Here is a 17481-nt window from a genome sequence, read left to right as displayed (position 1 = left end):
GGCTTTATGACACCACTGGGTTGCATTATTTGCAATTTGCAGACTCACAAAACTGTAAAATACAGTGTGCTTACATTTTGGAATTAAAAAGCATTTTCACAAATAAATCTGAGCAGATTGGAAATAACACAAAAATCTGTTTATTTTACTAGAAGAATTTGAACAGAAACTAGGCACGATTTCAAAGTCAAAACACAATACGAAACTTATTTGGGTTTATAATGCTGCAAAGATGCAACTATTTGTCATTTATTCACTGATCATTAAGTCAGAGAAGATTGGTATTACTTAAGTGGCAAGCTGAAATCAGCATTCCTCTCCTGTGGTCCATCTTCTGTTCATTGTTCTTATCTGCTGTACAAATGGATATGGGGAAAAAAATAGAGCCAGAACATAAGCAATTACAAGGTCCAAAGGCTCTTGTTTGCCACTGTTAAGCTAGATCCATTCTGCATGGAAAGAGACACTGAAAGAGAGAAAACTACATTTTTCTTCATATGAATCATCCTTTCTACTTCCAATAAAATTCCCATGGAAACTTCAGAGCCATCCAGCAGATCCTGCACTATTTGTTAAAGTGAGATGTTGTGGTTTCAGATTTGCCTTGGGTTCCTATCATGCCATCCTTGATCTTTAGCAGTCCAACTCCAATAAATACAGTAAGTCCTGTGGTCCACTCTTTCAGGCATGGAAAACAACCCAAAATGTTGCATTTCTCAGTGTAGTGGTAGCTCGTTCCCTCCTGAAAGACCAGCAGAGACAGTCGGTGCAGAAGCTAAACAGCTGATAATCAGAGTTGGCTGCATAAACCCTGCTAGATTCAAACATCGCTTCCCAGGTTCCCAGAATCTACCTATATCCTGAAGATCCTACTCATTCTTTTTTTTAATTAGCATATATATTGACTTTGATGGGATGCAGCTTTCATACCAGCACAAATGTATCAGTTTACCAGTTTAATTTGCCTGTACGGCGATAAGCTCTAACGGGGAACTGCACTGGGGTAAAGGCGCACTGCATCGCTCGTCTGTTGTGACTCACCTTCCTACTGAGCTATTATAAGTTGAAGCAAGGCTGAGTTGTTACTATATAAGTTTTTGCTGCTACAACGGCTGACTTTTGCTAATATAGCTACTATAGTTACTGACTCATCAGTGACGTAACCATGCTGACAGAGGACAGCAAGATGGACGCAATTTCTTCTAGTCAACTAGGTCTTTGTCTGAATATGACTTGCATTTTTTGCCCAGTAAGTTTTAGCAAGAAAAAAAGAACATTTCACTGGTAGCCCTGGCCCAAGCAGGACTGGGCCTCCTGCCATAAAGTTTGTAGGCTGGGGTAAGCATTTTGGTTAATTCTGATATAGTAGAAAAAAAAAAAAAAAGAGGTGGGGGAAAGGAAAAAAAAATGGTTCCCAGAGATTTTCTGAGTAATTTTGTTTCTGTAACAGGGCGGTAGTAAAAATGTTACCGAAGTCTGAGCTACACTGAGAGTAATACCAGTCACCAAGCAACTAACTAAGGAAAAAGGATGACCATTAGTAGGAAAACAAGGATGTTAGTAAAGCCAAACAAAGCAAAAGCATAAAAAATCAGGACGCCAGCTAGTCCTGATTGTTCCAAAAAAAAATCACTTCAAAACAAATTCCAAAACAAACAACACTTTTCACTTAAATAATCCAAAACAACACATCAGCATTCTAGTAATTCCTGCCATTGAATATTTGACTCTTAAACAGCACATGTTTTATGAGGAAGTATTTGAGCGATATAAATAAAAGGCATCCAAGAATCTTTGTTTTGCTCTGAAACGCAAGGCCAATAACTTATCTCTTATTAACAAGTTCATCTTTTGTTTCCCCAAGGTGGTTTTTTTTCTGTGTGTGTGCTCTTGGCAAAATTGTTTGGAACAAAAAGAAAGCAGCTTCCCCTCCTGTTGTTTTGCTGCCTTTGCAAGCATTTATTTTCATGGAGATAAAGCTGGGTTTCCTCTGTGGTGGTGTTGTGTTGCGTGAAATGTCCCAACATTCCTATGAATGGAGGCTTCTAAAGACAGGCTGTTCTGTTTTGAACTTGTTATGACAAAAATAGTCAAAAAAAGCACCAGCTTGTCAAATTAGGAATTACATGAGGTCAGCAAATTTGGGAACAACCGCAACTGGAGGAGAGAGAAAGAGAGAGACCTAATTACGGCTCAGGGGGAGGGAGAAAGGGTGGACCTTTCTGAAGCAAACCCAGAGCCGCTTTTGATCTCTGAGCGCACTGGGGCACTCGGGACCAGTCTCCCACTAATTTTGATGGCAAGTGATCGGGCCCTAATATGCCTAAAAATAGCATTAATGCTGGCCAACATTCCAGCTTGCCCTCTGCACACCATACAATTATTTCTGCCAGATGCATAAATTATTTGATTTGTGAGGTTTAGCAGTGCCCTAAATTCCTGTGCCCTCTTCTGACTTTCTCGTGTTTTTATATAGTACCTGTCACAACAACATCAAAGGCGGACTTCTGTAAAAGTCCGGCTCTGAGAAATCTCTGGGAAGGGAACTCAGCCCATTTTGGAGAAGTCTGGCATCACAGCAGAATAATTTTACCACTTGGACCTTTGTCCACCCTTGGATGTCATCAGGCACAGGGGGTTCTTTCAACTTGGCACAGAAATAAGGATGAACTGTAAAATCCACATCCAGACACAAGTAGTAAGTCCAGAAGCAGTTTTGATTTGTGCCAAAACCTCATATTATTTGTATACGTAGTTCTAGAAAGCAGTAGATAGTCTAGCGTAGTCTAGGAGACTGCAGATACAGCAGTAAGCCAAAACTCCTGTATTCTAACCTTAAAGCAGCGACTCCGTTTGCTTATCGTGTACAATGCAGATCATAACCGTGCTGACCGGCAGCGGCAGAGGCAGGCGTCAGTAGGCATCCAGCTCAGTCCCGGCAGAGGCCAGAGGAAGCTGGCAGGAGATGCTCTCCCTCCACCTGTCAATTTTGAAATGCTCGATGGATTGCTGGGGTGTTTTTTTTTCCAAGCTCCATCTATCAGTCCCACAATTAAGTGTAAAATTTTACATCCCTAATAGAAAAAGGTTGTCTGCGTTTCTTATTTCAGAGGGAAGTTAAAATTGAGATTTGCATGACAAACAACTTAAAAACAAATTAATAATTGTTGTCATTTCTGAGAACCTTATGATTCCTAAGCTAGCTGGGGGTGTGAGGGTGAAGGATGTCCTGACTTCTGAACGCTTGGGAATGGCATTCCCAATTGTTTAGACTAATGCAGATAGAGCACATTAAAACATCAGGCAGGAGGTTGTTTAGTCCTCTGCCTCGGCTCCCAGAGGGTGCATCACAGAAGAGTGCTGTTCTTGCTTCTTTCCTTTGGTCACATGCAGATGCAGAATCCAAATCACCATCTAGACATTAACCAACTATTTATTCAAAACAATTCACTATTCATTATTTGGTATGTACAATTGGTCCCTTAGGACCTAGGTCATATGACATGCCTCTTTTTTTGGGCCTGTTTGAATAATTAGAGTGTGAAAGTATGATAAATAGTAAATACCAAATTTACTTGGCAGCAGTCAGTTATAGACACAACCACCCTCTCTCCCCACCCCCTAATATCTCTGCTAATAACAACTCATTCATGCCAGTGCTCACAAACAGCAAATGAAATGGGGCACAACACTGAACATAAAAAGCAAATGTTCTTTGGAAATGTTTGCAAATCCTACCTCATAGACTGCATTAGCTGCATTAGCACTGTGAGCCATGTGCAATACCCGGGGATGTGAAGGTGACAGATACCTCACCGGTGTTTGCAGTAGGACATAAGTCAACTGTAATAACTGTGGCATCTTTGAAGTGTTACATCTGGAAGTGGCTAGCATATTTTCACATAGATTTTCAGCCTTCTAGTTAAAATATGTTCCAACCTTACATTGTCCCTGACTAGTGAGTTAAAAGTCCAACATTCTGATTTGTTAATTTTTAACCTGGGTATGTAAAAATGTTCTGATTTTTTTAAATGAAGATGTAAAATTAGCAAACCTTTGCCCCTGCCCCCAACATTTTTACACTTGAATGTAAAACACACAGTTAAGCACCACTTGAACAATACAATAATAACTAAACTAGATAACCTATCTGGATTTAATCCAGCCTGAACAAAGACAGCAGTTCAAGTTGAAATTGAAAGCCCATATTTAATATTTGAACTGGTGAAGACAGCATTCAATCTAACAGAATCACAAAAGTTTAACAATTGTGTGGGGTTTGTTTGTGAATTTTAACCTGTTTATTGCAAACAGAAAAGAAACATTTTCAAGTAGCAGCTAAAGATCCTTACTAAATGAATTACATTAATGTGTCTAATCTGGGAAGAAGGAAGTTCTGCCTCAGGTACATATGTTTTATGCAACGGAGCTGTTTACTTTATTTGTAAACCCTTCAAAATGCTGTCCAAAGTTCATTCTTTGTTCAAGGTAAGAATGTAATTGCACTGCCTGAAATGCAATATAAGTAATAAAGTTAGGATTCACTAGAGAAAGACAATTTTGAATTAAGAAAAAGCAGTTTAAACAATCTTAATGCCTCTCCTCCCCCCCTTCCTTCTTAATGACTCTCTCTCGTCCCCTTAAGAAATCTTTGAAGTAAGCCAAAAAGCACGAGCGAGTCTGTTTAAAGGTCATGTGTATCTCTGCTCCGTTTCCCCTTGGTGCAATACGCCTTTGATAATCCCAGGAGTATGCGCCGTTGTTTTACATTTTCATCCAAGTTTCATTTTTAGGGAAGACACAGCAAAGTCCAAGCTTTATATACAACCTTTGACATGTGTTTAATATTGTTAATTACACTTTTGTTCAGACTCTCAAAAGCAAAGCCTATCAGTGGAAGTTCAATGGCGATTTATTTGCAAGCACAGATCATGCTTACAGAGAAATAAAATCAGGCAAATAGGAAGGCATATTGAATATAGGCACTCCTTCTGCAAAGATAAATGATTTAGTAATGAATAGATTCTTCAGGCCATAAAAAATCCATTTATTTTCTTTTGAATTTCAACTAGAGGTCTTGCACTTTCCCACTCAGTTATAGTCAGTTAAAGTTAGAATACAGAGAATGAAACCAGTGTACGGGCAGACCAGACAGCAACGATGGTATATAATAATAGAAACTAAATTAATAGACATTTTAAAAGAGGCAGCATTTCCACAGAAAGGTACTCGTTTATTAGCATTGAACATGGAATGAAGATGTGATCTGAAACACACACTGCTTTTACAAATTATCTGCCGAATAACAACATGTTACCAGATTTCAGTCAACTCATTAAAATGAAGGATCCACTTGATCTCTTCTGTAATTGTGGAAATGAACCAGAAATGTGATTAGTCCAGTAACTTCAAGGGTTGCTCCACATGAAGCTTGTCTTATCAAGGAATCTGATCTTGCAGCAAAGTGAATGCACGAAGTGCTGGCTTCTTCTTCCTTTGTGTTTTCCTGCGTTTTTGTTTGCGTGGGGAGCAGAAAGCTGACACACACCTGGCTGTGGGGCACACAGACCATCCTTGCTCTGTGCCACGCTTCATCCCTCATATTCAGAGGGGACGGACACGTCGGAGGAGCAGACATGGGAGCTTGTCCGGGTTGTAGCCACGCGACAGGGATTTCTGGCGTCAGGACCAGTGACTTGCCGACAGCCACACGGCTGCTCAAAGGCAGAGTCCTTGGGGCAGGTCTGCTGGGACAGTTCTGTGGCCCAAAAGCTAAACTCAGCCTGGGCATGCAAAATGGCCTTGTTAGGAGCAAAACAGCATCGATGCAGTGGCTAGACTGTAAACACGCTAAGTAGTGACCAGCTACTGCTGTAGCCCAGTTTCCCCTTCCCCCCTTTCATTTCTGTGGTTCCCAGGGTCTGGCTGAACAATATGTATTTTTTTTCTTTTTAAATATGAATTGGAAGCAGGTCCAGTATTGCTACCTTTAGGCTCACGGGGACTTTTACTATTGAAGAGGTCCCACTGAGGTCAATAGCCAGAGCTCTGCATGATTAAGGGCTTACTGAAACAAGGGAGAGAGACTGGAGAAATGTAAGGAGAACTGGCTGTTTAATTTTTGTGTTACCTGTAGCCTTCATATTTTGGCATTAATGTCAGTAAATGGGTCAGGAGTTGGGTAAATGTGTTGAAATCAGCTGGATGGTTACAAAGCAGTGAGATGGTAGCCAGTTCTGCAACAGCTCCATTCCCTACACTGCTGATGTTTCTTCTTGCCATGATGAGATAAAATACAGGTGCCTCCAGGTCCAGACAGACCTTACCACCTCCTGTCTGCTCTGATTGCTGAATTTACCACTCTGCTTTCATGAGAAAATATGATTTTCCTTAAAACAGCCTTCTGAACACCAGGGTGGCTCAGAATTAACAGGTGCTGGGATTTTTGTCTGGCTGTGCCCAGGCACACGGCTGGGAGTGATGGCTGGATCTCGCAGCCCAAGCTAAGGCCTCCTTGCTCGTCTGCAGGCTTGGAAGTAAAGCCAAGTGTAGGGACTCTCTGGTGTAAACGCCAGATTGACAAATCCAGGGTTTTTTAACAAATACAATTCAGGCAAAAAGAATTGGGGTTTGATCTTCAAAGTATTTTCTAACGTAATGCCTGTAAAAGTTAGGAGCAGTTGTATGATGCTTTGAAAATTTGCAGGTTTTAGCATTTTTTTCTGTGCAGATTAAGAACTGGAAAAGTCTGTATCTCAACCAACTACCCTGAAACACTGAAATATCTGGAACCCGTTTCTCTAATGATAATCCGTGTAGTTTAGAAAATAGAATAGAAACAGAAATAGAAAGGAATAGAAATTAGTTTGAAGAGAGGCTGAGTAAAATCTTTAGCCCTGTTTTTATCCCGTTACTGTTTTCTCTTTCCCCATGCTGCTCACTGGAGCTGTAAGCGAGCTTCGTCCCCAAAGAGATGCTGCACTGGGCACACATCTGGAAGCTGAGTGCTGCAGAAGGCGTCCTGCTTGTTTATTACAGCTGTGCACGAAAAACACATTCAAGCCAAAAGGATCTCAGGGTTTGATCCATACTTATTATCTATAATTGACCCATGGAGTTTCTGTATATCTGGAAGCCCAGGAATTTTAATCTAACAGTTTACATGTTTAAAGACAAGAGCTTTTGGTTACACACTGTAGCTGCTCAGTAGATGACTATAAATCTAAGCAAATTGCTAAAGACTGAAACTCCAGAAGGCAAGAGGAATGATGCAAACAGAAGGTCCTGTTCTGACTCAGTCACTTACCAACTTGTGTTACATTTTTATTGCAGGTCAAAAGTCGACAGAGTATGCAAATTAAAAAAAAAAGTTCTTGTTTTGGAAAAATACACCATTTTAGTATTTATAATTAGACACTAAGGGGCTTTTATGCTCAGCCTCATTTATCTTGGATTTTTGCATAATTTGAACTAAAAGTGGCAATATATGTACAGCTCATTTATGCAAATTATACAGGGTTAGTGTTTTGCCTCTCTTGAACATGGTGTGCATTTTGGGATAAGTGCCAGATTCAAGGAGGGAGGAGGAGTATAAAAAGAAGAGGCTGGGAAAAGACTACAGAGATACTTATTCCTCTTTTAAAATGGCTTCCAAACTCTCATGAAAAATTGATGTGTAAGTTAAATCCTCTTCCCTTTGTAAGACAAATATATTCTCTGCAGATCTCAATAAATCCAACTGACATTTGCTGTATTACTCATGCCATCTAAGGTGTACAAAAAATTGCTGTTCTTACCTGTGTAATTTAATAGAAGGCAGCTTTTCTGCATCCTCAGACACCAAATCTTCCCTTTTCACTTGCCATTCTTTAAAATGACGTATGTCAAATTTCTTATCTTAAGCATTGACTTACCTTGGCTATGTGCACAATGTTACAGATTTTGCTGTGAGGATTACTCACTGGGCATCCTGCTGTAAATAATAATGTGAATAGATCTTATCATCCGTCACAATCTAGGCAAAACATGTTTACAGTGTGGTTAGGCAGTTAATGAAGTGTTTTCTATTCAGTTTTGCACTATACTAATGAACACTTAAGATGGTTCACACTAAAGGCATGAAACTCCTGCTGAACTAAAATCTCCAATGCAGCAGAACCATTGTACTGGACAGGCTGGTGTCGGTCCTTAAAGGAAGGCGGCTTAAGACCCAATCATTCCCCGATTTAATGATTGTAGCTTGTACCAAAGTTGTTCTATCCCCTCATGTGCAAAATCGGATTTTCCCTACCTTCCTGCAGGTTACGTGGGGGGGCTCGTGCACAAATATGTCTATTGAGCAAACCAAAAGGGAAATGTGTGTTTGCCATGAGCACCCTGGCAGCTCACAGCTAGACGGGAAGCAGCTTCCTCTCTCCCTCATGGAAACTGGGTGCAGAACATTTGAATGTATTTGGAGACCTTAATGATCTATACCGAAAAAGTGAATTTGCCATATTCTCCACCGGCGTAAATCAACATTCACCCATTAAGCACAGCATAATTTCATGCCAACATGACGATCTACTTTGAAACCCATAAAAAAGCACATCCCATCAGCCCATAAAAGAGGACTTGTGCTTCTGCGGGCACAGCACAGGTTGCATAAATGGAGTCATTTTTGTGAGCCTAAATTCCCAAAATGTGCTTCTGTAAGCAGGGACAGATGCAGCCCAGATGTGAGCTGGACATTTGAACACCGTTCCTGCCTCCCTTGCCCTGAGTCGCCGCAGCTCACGTGGCCCTGCCCTGGGCCGGGAGTGGCCGTGGCTCCCAAAGGGAGCTCCGGACCCCGACTCAACCATGGCTCAGCCTGTGGAGAGCCCTGTGCCACCACCACAGAAGGGGCCTCCAGGCTTCCCTGGTAGCTCCCATGTCCCACTGCTTCCCCAGAGACCTGTCCCTATTTACACTCTTGCTCCCGTTCCCAGGTCTGTGCTGGTGACTGAATTCTCCTTGAAATGCAAAGTGTAATTCTCAATACTGTATTTTTCAGGAAAAACAGTAGTTTCCAAGCTTTCAGCTTGTGATTCCTGTTCTGGGCTTGTGCACTTCCTTCTGCACTTCCAGGTTGTGAACCCAGCTGGGTCACAAGCTCATCTTTGGGAACTGCTGATTTAATGTACCATCGCAGCTCCATTGCCAAGCTCCAGTGAAGGGCTGTGATTAGCAGCATTTATTTTTCTTTTCTAATAATACAGCTGTTATGGAAAGAACTGAAATGGATTTTCCATTCCTTAGGAAACAAAGTTGCAGTGTTCCTTTTGTAATGAGTTGGCCTCAAGGAACGAGTAATAGGGAAAATAAAGGGGGAAAAAAAAGGAAAAACTAAAAAGCAGACATCCACTTTTTAAGACATCAAACACTAAATTGTGCTGTACAGAAAATCTTTTAACAGCCCCTGTGATGCTTATTCTGTCTCCACGATGGGCCATGTTGTTGCCCCAAGGAAATCTGTAAACTCCCATTACAAAGTTGCTTTAGTGCCGCTGAAGGGCAAGTGCTGTATCTGTACATGTTAGGTTTTGAACCATTCTGTCTCCGTGGCTTGAAAAAGAGCGTCACTGCTTCCACATGTAAAATATGAACTCCCAGTGATACTCTTCCCAAATGCTAATGCACAGCTGTGGAGTGTGGATATTCCAGAGCTGACTCATTCTGCAACACGGCAGATTCACAGAGATGAAGTGGAGGAGGGGCAGTGTAAAATAGCTCTTTCAGGAATTAAAAGAACTCCTAAACCCCAAAGTATTACTATTCCATTACAGTATTTCTTTCATTGAAAAGTTTGGGCTTTAATGACCCCTAATTGATTTTTTTTTTGGCTTTGCTTTGTTTCAACATAAAATCTATGTCACTCCGGCACAGCCTGCCAGTCTTTTGTCTGATGTTACAAACAAATCCAGCCAAACATTAAGATTCATAAGGGGGATGAAGGGGGGGAAGCACAGCTTCTTAAAGCCACATCAAGTATGTTAGAGACAAAACATTTAATTTAAATGGTAGAAACTAACACAAAACAGCTTCAAACCTAGTAAGCAGAGTTAGCTAAGTAGAAACACATGTTCTTTTGACGTTTGTTTTCATGACAATTAGAAGCAACTAGTTTTCAGCTAACATTCTTGTTCATCCCTTTGAGGCTTTGGCTAATACATTAATTCAGAATTACTGCAGAACAGGTGCCGATTGGAACAGTATAGGTAATTACATGCAACTTTGTAGTATGTAAGGCAAATAAGCCAAGTCTGGTTCAGGCACGTACATAACCATATATTCAATGAGTCAAGCAAATGAGGAACATAAAACGCTTTCATTTTTATGTTGCTTTGACCTCAATGTATGTTCTGCTCTAATGTGTTTTGCATGCTCTGATCATCCTGATCACATGCATGTGTCTCATTCACTTGCGGAGCATGTAGTTTCTTCCCCCCATTGGAAGACAAAGCCCTGTGACATCTTGCAAAGACAAGAGCAGGTTTTTGACTTGGTGTCTTTAGCTGGTTGGGTTTGGCTGCAACAGTTTTAATGTCCACCCAGAGCCACTGAGAGGATTACCTTGTCAATAGGCTCTTCCTACCTTTTATTTTTTTCTTTCTCTTAGCCAAGCAGCGAATCCTTACTTTATTGAAGTCGATGGAAGGCTTCAGACTGATTTCAAGAGGGACAAGATTTCACACGTAGTTAGAGACACAGCTGAGGTTTCAAAAGGGTGGATGGGTCTGGCATACCCCTCTGACTGCAGGCGGGTGTTGGCAGGGCCGGGCGCCTGTGCCCTCCCGAATACTCTCAGGCTTCTGTTCTGGGGTGACTGTGAAAGTCCAAAAGAACCAAAATTGCCTCAGAGCTGTTCAGCAACATGGGCTATCATGAAATTTGTTGCTCCAGGAATAAAGGACCACAGCGTAGCCAAGGCCAGGCCACTTTTCTTGCAAATACGAGTGGAACTGGATTGCAGGGACAAGGAAGAGCCATGGAGGTTTTGGCTTGCTGTTCCTGGGTGTCTAAAGCAGGCAGGAATGACACTGCCAGCAGAAACACCAACACATTCACAGCCCAGTCCCTTGTGGGGTGGAGCAGCGTCCCTTTCCTCTGACACAGGTGCAGTTCCACAGAGCATCTTCCCTGTTTTGCATCCCATTCCTTCCTATCACCTTTGGCAACTGCGTGCTTTATCGATTCAGGTATCAGTCCTAACCTGAGTGACTTTGTAAGGATCTAACAGAGAGAGAAGAATTAGCTGGTTGTGTCCCAGAGCATATGGAACAGGGAGACGTCACTGGGAACATTAATAGAAATTGTATTAGCACCTCTGAATCCAATTTTCAGAAGAGCTATGAGAACTAGAAGCACAGACTGCTGTTGCTATCAAGGGATTTGTCGTAGTAGGTGAGATTTTCAAGAAATCCAAGTGACCTATTATTGTTAGCCAATTAATAATTATTTTCTTTTTGTTTGTTTAAGCAGATCTACCATGTTACTCAAAGACAGGAGTAATCTTAAAAGTCTTGCTAATGAGTTAGGAAATGCAGAAACACCACACCCTGCACTTGATTTATTTTGGTCAGTGATAAAAGTAGCAGTTTTGACTTTTTATTTCAGCCAATGATAAAATCATACAATGGATTTGTATGTGATGAAGAACACAGATGGTGTCATATGACAAACCTTTTATGGACCTAGCCTGCATTAAATGGGTAAATATGTGACCTTGGCTTTCATGAAAAACGAACAAAAAGCTTGGCTTTTTATCCTGCAATCTTCAAAAAATAATTTCAGCATCCATATATGCTCTTGGCATAAAAACATCTGTATGCAGAGAGGGGTTTTCTCCTACACAGCATAAAACTATTATAGCAGGCTGTCACAGTCTTCCCAGTATTGCTGCCTACATGGCAGGGCTCCTGCTAGTGCAGCGGATCCCCCCTCCATGCTCACTGATGCCACTGCAAACCCGGGCAAACCAGGCCGTTTGTGCTGGTGTCAGTCCCCGCTGTGCCTCTACCTTAGAGGTGTGTGTTTGCAGCAGTGTGCATAAACTTTGATACTAGTACAGATTTAATACAACTATGTTAATAAATTTCACTTCATGTAATAAAATAGGTAAAACCTTACTAGAAGTAAAAGATTGAGCTACAGGGTCATAAAGGAATTTAGTGCACGCATAGTTTCACAGGCAGTGAAGGTTCTCCTGTCCAGTCTGTATCAGGACTTTTGCTCACCCTCTGACCTGATCGACTCTCACCCATTGTTAAAATGTTTTTCATTTTATTTCTTTGTTGTCACTTCTCCACAATAATGTATATACATGTATATACATATACACTATATATGTTTAAATACAGCAGTACTTTTGCACTTCTAGGAGAAGAAAAGAGTGTGGTACTGCCCAGACAAGATCCATCTGTCTCAGGAGAGGTTCACCGCTAGAACTGCCGCAGCATAGTGACATGGCAGACGATTTCTCCGTACTACAGACTTGGTCTGAGGTGTGGCAGGAAGCATAAGTAGTTCAGAGGGTGGCTCCCTCCCCAACTGCATCGAGCCAGCATAAAGCACGCTCTTAGTGACAAAACGTTGTCATTGCCATGAAACATAAAGCTGATCCTACCCCACTCTGCTCATCAGAGTCACAGCAATAGTTTTTGCAACAGCAGAGTGTTCATATCAAAATCAAATTATTTTACTTTGACGACCTTTACCTCCAGTTGGATCTGCCCTGGTATAATCTCACTGGGACGAACATTGGTTAGACCAGAAGAGAAGCTGTCTTTTAATTCCATTTTGCTAAACACTTCAGAATCAGCCAGCATGAATGTTGGTGTATATATAAATGCTGCTATTATCATGTTGTTAAATTATGCCCTTCATCTGATGATCCCAAGCAGTTTATCAACAATGAATGATGCCCTCACAACATCACTGTGAATCTTGTAAATAACTGAGATAAGATAATGCAAAAGAATAGCAGCTTTATACCAGCCCTGTGCTTTTTAACATGCTGTAATAAATTGTACATCACAGGATGTAAAAACACTATATAAATGCCTTTTCTTGGCCAATGCTATATTTTATGCATATTGTTTTGATTTAACCATCTCACCTATTTCTGAAGTCTATTAGATCAATTGTCTTAATCTCACTTATTCTGCAGTGCATTTGCTCTGTGTAGCAACAGTATTAATAAAAATCCTTCTATAAACATACACCAGCTGAAGCAAGCACCACGAGAACTGAGAAGGGCGACCCACACGTGCAGCATTATCCATATTCTTTTTATTGGAGATAAACATTTTATCTGGTCCCTCTCAGGAATGCCTTCTTCTGGATGCTCTGCTCTCTCCTCCTGTCCTACAGAGAGCCAGCAGCTGCAGCAGATCAGGCAGTTTTCATCGTACCCCCCCACCCCATGGGGAAGTGGAAATTTCTCATCCCCTCCCCTTTTCTCTCTGTTCAGCCGGAGGTGATAATCCCCTCGGAATGCAGCATTTAGCACTTGTCAGGTATATGGTAATTGCTACATTCCCAGGGGATTAAATCCGCAGAATCTAATTACAGTGGACTGAAACCTCACTATAAGAGAGAAGTTCTGCTGTATAAGAGGACTGAAAGTCTGTGTCAGCATAACTGGGAACTGAGGGAAGGTGAGGGCTTTGCCTCTTTTGTACCCAATGTAAGCACTATGGTGGTCTTTCTGCCTGCCCTTTTTGGGATGAGTACGGGTGCTGCGATTGTCAGCTGTGCATGCGGACCGGTCCGTGGGAGAGGCTGTGGGTAGTGCAGTTCCTGTAAAGGTCTGGAAGTCCTTGGTCGGGGTAGACTCATATCGGAGTCTGAAAGACCCTATAAATCAGGGCTTCATCTTACAGCTATAGCAATGCTTGAAATACAAAGGAAAAGGGTCTTTTTGCCTTAGATGGGGAGTGCCGGGCCAAGCTGGTGCCAGGCAGCCAGAAGCGGGATGCAGTGGGGAGGCAGAAGCAGTCCTTCAGCAGCAGGACAGGCTTCATGTGAGTTAAACAGCAGCAGAGCCTCACCCCAAGAGCAGTGTGTTCATGTCTGGCACCCATGGGCACCAGGTCCCATGAAGTCACCTCACGTCTTCCTTTGGAAGGTTGCTCCAGGTGGCCCTAAAGGCTACAGACTTCTTTATTTCTCCTTCAGTAGGCCTATCATGATCATTTTTATCTCCACTTGTTCTCGTAACAACTCTAGATTGTGCTTCATTGTACATCCTCTTGCATGTGTTGACCCTTGCATTTAAGGTGAGCAATAGCTCTTAGGTTTGGCCTTGCTAGTGAGGTTTGTCATTCTTTGAATAACATGGATGCAGTCCAAACCCCACTGAAGTCAACTGGAATTTTACAATTGACTCAGAAGGCTTGATCAAGCATGATTTTACTAAATCAGACTGCAGTATACGTCCACAAATATACCCATATACGCTCACCTATGCATGTCCATAAAACTTGTATTATGGATAATCTAAAACAGCTTCAGCTCCTACTAGATTGTCACCTAAAAGCGTTTTAGTTGATTTCAATTTGAAGTCAGAAGAGCATATTGCAGAGGAGGAGAAGAATTCAAAAGTACGTAATACAAATACACTGCTCTATAGATGATACCAGAAAAAAATGAAGGAGACAGGAAGAGCTTTGTTTATAAGAGGAAAGATCTCACTACATATACAAAGCTGAAGTGTGTTATGTCAAGATACCAAGTAAGATTCTTGCTCTATTTAGATCCAAAGAGAACAGATGTGCTGCAAACTCATCTATATAAGCTATTCTTTTGCATTCAGTTTTTCAGTGGATAATTATATTCGGAGAGTGAAAAATATATATATAACACCTCAATATCTCAAATCAAAGCCTTTTAGTAATTGTATGTTCGCCTGCTCTAAGGAAAGGGCTCTTTGCTCAACTTCATATTCTGAAAACCCATGTTTCAAGGAGATAAGTTTCTCCTCTGTTAAAATCTACACCTGCCGACTCTGTAACTGACAAAACATAAGTGGGAAGATTTTAAAATGTTACTGCCTGTCTGCACTATTTGTATAATACCAGCAAGACTGTGTTGCCAAACAACAGTGTTAGAAATAAACCCGTAGAACTGACTTTCCAAAGCCTTAGGTTTTAAAAATATTGGCTCCATCTTATTTGTTTGTGATTTTTTGAGGCTTTATGTATTCTCAGTTCATATTTTCAAGCTTTTGTTTTCATTCAGAAAGACTAAAAGAAATAAAGAAATAACCTCAAGAAAGTACTTACGGTTCTCATGGAAACACATGAGAACATTTCTGCCTCTCAGAACTCAATCTCAAAAAACCCCCAATATTGTAAGTCTTAGTGACATTGCTAGAGTTACCATGCTACGCAAAACATCACTTCTGTTGTCTTTGAATTATTATTTATAAAAGAGAGATGTAAAAACACTTCTGCAATGAAAATATTAAAAAATATCTGTACAAAATATTTAAAACTTTATACAGGAAAACTTGCACTGAGAATTAGGAGACCTGGCTCCTTTACCAGGTCAGCCACGGGATTTCCATATGACTCGATTTCATCAGTTCTCTGAATCTTCAGTTTCTGCATATATGAAGTCGACTTGGAATGCTTAATAAACACATCCTTAAAAATATGCTCTGAAATTCTTGGGTGGAGGTCATATACATGTGTAGACTATTAATGCTATGACTAAGAAGCATGCGTAATTAGAATTTGGAAACATAACTGGACAGTATGTATATAGCCTATGATAGACACCTCCCCAGCAGGGAAATTATTTCTAACTATGCCATTGATTTATTTTCTCATTTGGGGTAAATTATATCTGATGCTTGATAGTTTGCTCAAAAAATAAACAGGGAATATTAATTCCTTCTACCTTTCTGGAAATACTATTCTTCTGATTTGGGAAATGTTGAGTGTCTAAGTCCCAGTAATATTAGCTAAACATTCGTACCCATAAAATATTCATATGAGAAATGAACTGATAAAATAATTACTTATTCACTTACTCATAAATCACAAAAAAACCCTGACTGATCCTGGCCTACCTATCAGCTCAGCAGCACAAACAATTTTATATCTATCTGCTCCATCCTCTTCTTGCAATTTTGTTCTATCTTTCTTCATTTTATCTGTGTATATTTGGAACAACATTTTGATATACAGTAGCGTCGTTTTGTGGTTTCTTTTTTGTATTTTCTCTTCTGTGTTTTCCTGTGGTCACTCCCTGTTACAGTGTACAACAATTTTAGACAAGAGCATGCACACAAAACAAAGATGTTCATTCAAACACAAGTGGAAAAGCTAGAGCACATTACAACCCAATCTCCGTTAGTCCACAAGTGACAAATTACATTGCAGTCACCTAAAATTTCCTCTGCTACTGCACTGAGTTTTTGCGCGTTATTTACAACCTGTTGCATTCAACTCCAGGAGTGGCTGCACTTCCCTCAATGAAAAATTCACCGTGCAGTTTTGAAAAACTCTTTGTTTAATTTAATCTTTGCTCAGAGTTTGACTGGGTGTTAAAAACAAGTGAGGAGTTGAAGAGCTAACCCAATATCTGCAAAGTGTAAAGTGTTGCTTTCTAAAGAAAAATACCTATATAAACAGAGAAAAGGCTCTTTGTGGTGATGCCTGTCAGTTGATACAAAATCATGCGTCCTAGAGAGTCGGCTGAGGGGTGAAAGTATTAAATGTTGCCAAGGCAGGGGGGAAAGGACCACAGGTGAGAAGGATGATCTGATGGGCTGAATAAAAAGAACGATCTGAGGGCTGAACAAAGAGTCCGGAGGTGGCTCTGTCTGATGATGGAGCATCTTGCTCGCAGGAGGCACCTCAGCTGCTGTTGCAAACCTGCAGAAGAAGCTGGGAGGGCAGGAGATGGCCGGTGCTGCAGGGTGGGAGCCGGGCAGTGGCCGGTGGCATCACTGGAGGTTTCTGAGGAAGGTGGCGATAGGAAAACACACGTGCCACTTTCTCTCCATCAGCCTGCTTCTGTTCTGCAGGCCAAATCTGCCCCCTCACCCAGCTCTAAAGTTTTAGTGCGTTATCAATATCCCCCTTGCTTGCTTGTAGACCAACGCAGCTCCAGCCTGGTCCTCTCCGCGGTGTCCAGCGTGATGCTGGGCGTGCTGGTCCCTGCCTTGCCCGTCCATGCTGGTCCCTGCCCGTCCATGCTGGTCCCTGCCTTGCCAGCCCCCAGCCCCGTTCCAGGAGGGTCGCGGCGCTTGCTGCGACTGCTCTGTTCAAGGTACCCTTGAATATTCCCTGATGTGACTCACTCTGCTTCCCAGGTCAGAGATCCGGTGTTCTCAGCTCCACAAACACCCCCCCCCCCCCCAAATTTCATCTTACTCTTGTGTCAGAAGCTACAGACTTTATATATGGATTTTGGGACTTTGAAAATATAGTAAGTCCATTAAAAATTCCC

Source organism: Opisthocomus hoazin, chromosome 18, assembly GCF_030867145.1.
Source record: "Opisthocomus hoazin isolate bOpiHoa1 chromosome 18, bOpiHoa1.hap1, whole genome shotgun sequence".
Taxonomy (NCBI): domain Eukaryota; kingdom Metazoa; phylum Chordata; class Aves; order Opisthocomiformes; family Opisthocomidae; genus Opisthocomus; species Opisthocomus hoazin.
The sequence above is the reverse complement of the archived record's forward strand: the minus strand, read 5'-3'. Positions refer to the sequence as shown.